This window comes from Tachypleus tridentatus, unplaced genomic scaffold (assembly GCF_004210375.1).
Source record: "Tachypleus tridentatus isolate NWPU-2018 unplaced genomic scaffold, ASM421037v1 Hic_cluster_1, whole genome shotgun sequence".
Classification (NCBI taxonomy): Eukaryota; Metazoa; Arthropoda; class Merostomata; order Xiphosura; family Limulidae; genus Tachypleus; species Tachypleus tridentatus.
This window is the reverse complement of record NW_027467777.1, coordinates 25,957,237-25,965,666: the sequence shown is the minus strand read 5'-3', so window position 1 is coordinate 25,965,666 and position 8,430 is coordinate 25,957,237.

The window sequence follows — 8,430 nt, the reverse complement described above, 5'->3', positions numbered from 1 at the left end:
TTTGTGTAACTGTGTAACGACATTATGAGGAACGGTACTTACAAAGTTATGGATGGACGGAGTTTGTGTAACTGTGTAACGACATTATGAGGAACGGTACTTACAAAGTTATGGATGGACGGAGTTTGTGTAACGACATTATGAGGAACGGTACTTACAAAGATATGGATGGGCACAACTTGAACTACTACTTAAGTTACGTAAGTAACAAATCCAAAAAATAATTATATTTACAGAGAAGATACTAAGGCATTTCCATAATAAACTTGGTACTTTATATACCTGGGGACTGGCTAAACATGTTTGTATCTCTATATATATACTAATGTACTTATGGCTATATATATATATATTAATGTAATGTACTAGTTTTAAACATGTGTGTATCTATATATATATATTAATGTAATTATGGCTACCGCAGTTTTAAACATGTTTGTATCTATATATATATACTAATGTAATTATGGCTACTGCAGTTTTAAAACATGTGTGTTTTAAACATGTAATTATGGCTACCGCAGTTTTAAACATCTATATATATATACTAATGTAATTATGGCTACTGCAGTTTTAAACATGTTTGTATCTATATATATATACTAATGTAATTATGGCTACTGCAGTTTTAAACATGTTTGTATCTATATATATATATATATACTAATGTAATTATGGATACTGCAGTTTTAAACATGTGTTTATCTATATATATACTAATGTAATTATGGCTACTGCAGTTTTAAACATGTGTGTATCTATATATATACTAATGTAATTATGGCTACTGCAGTTTGAAACATGTTTGTATCTATATATATATACTAATGTAATTATGGCTACTGTAGTTTTAAACATGTGTGTATCTCTATATATATACTAATGTAATTATGGCTACTGCAGTTTTAAACATGTGTGTATCTCTATATATATACTAATGTAATTATGGCTACTGGGTTTTAAACATGTGTATCTATATATATATACTAATGTAATTATGGCTACTGTAGTTTTAAACATGTGTGTGTATCTCTATATATATACTAATGTAATTATGGCTACTGCAGTTTTTAAACATGTGTATTATATATATATATATACTAATGTAATTATGGCTACTGCAGTTTTAAACATGTGTGTATCTATATATATATATATACTAATGTAATTATGGCTACTGCAGTTTTAAACATGTGTGTATCTATATATATATATATACTAATGTAATTATGGCTACTGCAGTTTTAAACATGTTTGTATCTATCTATATATATATACTAATGTAATTATGGCTACTGCTGTTTTAAACATGTTTGTATCTATATATATATATATATACTAATGTAATTATGGCTACTGCAGTTTTAAACATGTGTGTATCTAAATATATATATACTAATGTAATTATGGCTACTGCAGTTTTAAACATGTTTGTATCTATATATATATATATACTAATGTAATTATGGCTACTGCAGTTTTAAACATGTGTGTATCTCTATATATATACTAATGTAATTATGGCTACTGCAGTTTTAAACATGTGTGTATCTATATATATATACTAATGTAATTATGGCTACTGTAGTTTTAAACATGTGTGTATCTCTATATATATACTAATGTAATTATGGCTACTGCAGTTTTAAACATGTGTGTATCTATATATATATACTAATGTAATTATGGCTACTGCAGTTTTAAACATGTGTGTATCTATATATATATACTAATGTAATTATGGCTACTGCAGTTTTAAACATGTGTGTATCTATATATATATATATACTAATGTAATTATGGCTACTGCAGTTTTAAACATGTTTGTATCTATCTATATATATATACTAATGTAATTATGGCTACTGCTGTTTTAAACATGTTTGTATCTATATATATATATATATACTAATGTAATTATGGCTACTGCAGTTTTAAACATGTGTGTATCTAAATATATATATACTAATGTAATTATGGCTACTGCAGTTTTAAACATGTTTGTATCTATATATATATATATACTAATGTAATTATGGCTACTGCAGTTTTAAACATGTGTGTATCTATACATATATATATACTAATGTAATTATTAAGCAGCTAAGGATATAAAGCTCAGATACTGATATTAGCTGGAAATGTCATCTTGATAACTAGTGACCTTAGATGACCTTACCGCGTCCTTTAGTTTGATAACTAGTGGTCTTAGATGGCCTTACCGCGTACTTTAGTGTAATAACACAAACCAGAATAAACACGATCTCACAAATACAATGTATTTGTATTATGAGGAGAGAGAAAACGTTCTTCATCTCTGACAGACTGTCAGAAATAGTTTCCTCTAATTATTAATTCGGCTGACGAGAGCTAGATAACGCCTATTAGTATACAATTAAATAAACATACTCTACGAAATAACAGAGTTGAGTTGAAAATGTTTGGATAACTCGACTGACAGCTAATATTACTTTTGTTAAACAGTATGAAAGTATGTGGTGAACAGATTGTATTCTATAACGTTGAATAGAAAATAATATAACTTTTTCTTACACTTTGCTTATTAAAGTACATATATTTTACACAATATTATGGTATTACTTCAAATCTGGTCATTTTAAAGGACTTTACTGCCAGAGCCTCAGCTGTAAATCTGCAGGCTTACCCTGCTAAATATCAAATTTCGATATTCGTGGCAAGCAGTGAACATACAGCTAATTTTGTGGCTTTGAGCTTAATAGCAAACTTATATCTGAAGGCATCGCTTAATTAAAGATGGTAGCCAAATTAATGAATACTTTAAATGTTTAGTGAGCTAGCAATGAGCTGCTTATAGCTGTAGGGTTAACATTTTTCTTCAATTTTCTGTTGCTTATTTCTTGTTTTAGTAGCCACAAACACAGTAATATCACATGATGCATATTTATAAAACTATTAAAATTTATAATCAATTTCTAAGAATGCATCGAATTGCCGGTTCAATGGACACTGTATCTCGGTGGGCCAATCCGCCTCTCGAATTGCCGGTTCATTGGGCACTGTATCTCGGTGGGCCAATCCGCCTCTCGAATTGCCGGTTCATTGGGCACTGTATCTCGGTGGGCCAATCCGCCTCTGGTCACATAAAAAACACTTTTGTTTCGAACACTTAACATCTTGGTTACTATCTTATCATTTATTACTATATCTTCTTTTCTTGGTTACTATCTTATCATATATAACCATATCGTCTTATCATGGTTACTATCATATATTACCATATCTTCTTATCGTGGTTACTATCTTATTATATATTACCATATCTTCTTATCGTGGTTACTACTATCTTATTATATATTACCATATCTTCTTATCGTGGTTACTATCATATTATATATTACCATATATCCTTATCGTGGTTACTATCTTATTATATATTACCATATCTCCTTATCGTGGTTACTATCTTATTATATATTACTATATCTTCTTATCGTGGTTACTATCATATTATATATTACCATATCTTCTTATCGTGGTTACTACTATCTTATTATATATTACTATATCTTCTTATCGTGGTTACTATCATATTATATATTACTATATCTTCTTATCGTGGTTACTATCTTATTATATATTACCATATCTTCTTATCGTGGTTACTATCTTATTATATATTACTATATCTTCTTATCGTGGTTACTATCATATTATATATTACCATATCTTCTTATCGTGGTTACTACTATCTTATTATATATTACCATATCTTCTTATCGTGGTTACTATCATATTATATATTACCATATATCCTTATCGTGGTTACTATCTTATTATATATTACCATATCTCCTTATCGTGGTTACTATCTTATTATATATTACTATATCTTCTTATCGTGGTTACTATCATATTATATATTACCATATCTTCTTATCGTGGTTACTATCTTATTATATATTACCATATCTTCTTATCGTGGTTACTATCATATTATATATTACCATATCTTCTTATCGTGGTTACTATCTTATTATATATTACCATATCTTCTTATCGTGGTTACTATCATATTATATATTACCATATCTTCTTATCGTGGTTACTATCTTATTATATATTACTATATCTTCTTATCGTGGTTACTATCATATTATATATTACCATATCTCCTTATCGTGGTTACTATCTTATTATATATTACTATATCTTCTTATCGTGGTTACTATCATATTATATATTACCATATCTCCTTATCGTGGTTACTATCATATTATATATTACCATATCTTCTTATCGTGGTTACTATCATATTATATATTACCATATCTTCTTATCGTGGTTACTATCATATTATATATTACCATATCTTCTTATCGTGGTTACTATCTTATTATATATTACTATATCTTCTTATCGTGGTTACTATCATATTATATATTACCATATCTCCTTATCGTGGTTACTATCTTATTATATATTACTATATCTTCTTATCGTGGTTACTATCATATTATATATTACCATATCTTCTTATCGTGGTTACTATCTTATTATATATTACCATATCTTCTTATCGTGGTTACTATCATATTATATATTACCATATCTTCTTATCGTGGTTACTATCTTATTATATATTACCATATCTTCTTATCGTGGTTACTATCATATTATATATTACCATATCTTCTTATCGTGGTTACTATCTTATTATATATTACTATATCTTCTTATCGTGGTTACTATCATATTATATATTACCATATCTCCTTATCGTGGTTACTATCTTATTATATATTACTATATCTTCTTATCGTGGTTACTATCATATTATATATTACCATATCTCCTTATCGTGGTTACTATCATATTATATATTACCATATCTTCTTATCGTGGTTACTATCATATTATATATTACCATATCTTCTTATCGTGGTTACTATCATATTATATATTACCATATCTTCTTATCGTGGTTACTATCTTATTATATATTACCTATATCTTCTTATCGTGGTTACTATCATATTATATATTACCATATCTCCTTATCGTGGTTACTATCTTATTATATATTACTATATCTTCTTATCGTGGTTACTATCATATTATATATTACCATATCTCCTTATCGTGGTTACTATCTTATTATATATTACTATATCTTCTTATCGTGGTTACTATCATATTATATATTACCATATATCCTTATCGTGGTTACTATCTTATTATATATTACCATATCTTCTTATCGTGGTTACTATCTTATTATATATTACCATATCTCCTTATCGTGGTTACTATCTTATTATATATTACCATATCTTCTTATCGTGGTTACTATCATATTATATATTACCATATCTTCTTATCGTGGTTACTATCTTATTATATATTACTATATCTTCTTATCGTGGTTACTATCATATTATATATTACCATATCTCCTTATCGTGGTTACTATCTTATTATATATTACTATATCTTCTTATCGTGGTTACTATCATATTATATATTACCATATCTCCTTATCGTGGTTACTATCATATTATATATTACCATATCTTCTTATCGTGGTTACTATCATATTATATATTACCATATCTTCTTATCGTGGTTACTATCATATTATATATTACCATATCTTCTTATCGTGGTTACTATCTTATTATATATTACTATATCTTCTTATCGTGGTTACTATCATATTATATATTACCATATCTCCTTATCGTGGTTTACTATCTTATTATATATTACTATATCTTCTTATCGTGGTTACTATCATATTATATATTACCATATCTTCTTATCGTGGTTACTATCTTATTATATATTACCATATCTTCTTATCGTGGTTACTATCATATTATATATTACCATATCTTCTTATCGTGGTTACTATCTTATTATATATTACCATATCTTCTTATCGTGGTTACTATCATATTATATATTACCATATCTTCTTATCGTGGTTACTATCTTATTATATATTACTATATCTTCTTATCGTGGTTACTATCATATTATATATTACCATATCTTCTTATCGTGGTTACTATCTTATTATATATTACTATATCTTCTTATCGTGGTTACTATCATATTATATATTACCATATCTCCTTATCGTGGTTACTATCATATTATATATTACCATATCTTCTTATCGTGGTTACTATCATATTATATATTACCATATCTTCTTATCGTGGTTACTATCATATTATATATTACCATATCTTCTTATCGTGGTTACTATCTTATTATATATTACTATATCTTCTTATCGTGGTTACTATCATATTATATATTACCATATCTCCTTATCGTGGTTACTATCTTATTATATATTACTATATCTTCTTATCGTGGTTACTATCATATTATATATTACCATATCTCCTTATCGTGGTTACTATCTTATTATATATTACTATATCTTCTTATCGTGGTTACTATCATATTATATATTACCATATCTTCTTATCGTGGTTACTATCATATTATATATTACCATATCTCCTTATCGTGGTTACTATCTTATTATATATTACCATATCTTCTTATCGTGGTTACTATCATATTATATATTACCATATCTCCTTATCGTGGTTACTATCTTATTATATATTACCATATCTTCTTATCGTGGCTACTATCTTATCACATATTACCATATCTTCTTATCTTGGTTATTATCTTATGATATATTATCTTAACATATATTTGTTCTTATCTACATCTACTTACGTTATATAACTTACCTAATGGGTGGGATTTGTTCTTATCTACATCTACTTACGTTATATAACTTATTTAATGGAGCTTTAACATCCTGAAAATTAGGGTTGTATATGAAGCCAAAGCAAAGGTATCATGGAGGACTCTACTTGAAAGATATGCCATTATTTTTCAAAGATTCAGTATAAATGACGTGATATCATACTGGACTGTACAGGATAGTGTTTCAAATATGCCGTTATTTTTGAAGATTTGTGTGTAAATGACGTAATGTCATTTGGACTGTACAGGATAGTGTTTTAAATCTGCTGTTACTTTTGAAAGATTGAGTATAAATGACGTGATTTCATGGTGGGCTGTACTTGAAAGTATTTATAATCTGCCATTAATTTTGAAGAATTGAGTATAAATGTCATGATGTCATGGAGGAATACGCTTGTAAGTTTTTAAATCTGTCGTGATTCTTAAAGGATAAACGACCAATAATATTTTGTCATAGAGGACTATACTTGAAAGTGTTTTGCAACTGTCGAAATTATTGAAGAATTAATTAAAAATTACATTGTTTCGTTGAGGACTATATTTGAAAGTGTTTTAAATCTGCCATTATGTTGAATGATTGAGTGTAAATGACGTGATCTCATGAAGGACTATATTTGAAAGTGTTTTAAATCTGCCGTTATTTTTAAAGGATTCAGTTTAAGTGAAGTGACTTCAAAGAGGGCTGTACTTGAAAGTGTTTTAAATTTCCCGTGATTACACTGTGCAAGAAATTTCAGGTTCAAAAAAAGTACAAGTTAAGTAAGACTTGTTTCTGGGTGAAAAAATTGTCCTGATTCTGAATCTGACCTTTATTCCTCCAGATTAGGCACCGTTTTCCTGTATCATGAACCATATGTTTTATAGTATACTGCAAAATATCGCGTATTGAACACAACATTGCAAATACTGAAAGTTACAAAAAACAAAACAAAAATTTAGTTGGTATAGCAAAACATTTATTGGTTATGAATTAAAAACACACACCTGTCAGTTTAAACAACTTTTGTTCTTCTTGTGTGGAGTGTGATCTTCTTTTTTTATACCCCAGCAGTAGTCTGCCAACATGCCAGGGTTCCATTTTCCTTTAAATCACTGAAATATCCTGATGGAATCTCTCGCCATGTTCATCACTCACATCACCAAGATTTTCCGCAAAAAAATCCAAATGAGAGTGGAGCACATGAACTTTTAGAGACATCCAATATCATGATAATGACTCAGCAGATCATTCACAACTTGCACATAGTCTTCTGAACGATGGTTCCCCAGGAAGTTATCACAAACTTTCTTGAATGACTCAAAGGCAAGCTTCTCTTTTCTCTTGAGATGTGTGATGAAGGTTTCATCAAGTACAATTTGGGTACCAATGAAGATACCTTCTTTAATTTTAGCTTGACTCAGGGAAGGGAACTTCTCTGCAAGATATGCAAATGTGAAGGATTCCTTGTCCAAGGCTTTCACAAATTGCTTAAACAAACCAAGTTTAATATGCAAAGGTGGTAAAGAATTCTATCACTTTTCACAAGTGGTTTGTGCATGATGTTGTGTTTTCCTTGCTCAATTTCATCTCGGATCGGCCAATCCTTGCGTACATAATGTTCAGTTCTTGCTCTGGAGTTCCATAAGCACAGGAAGCAGCAAAATTTAGTATAG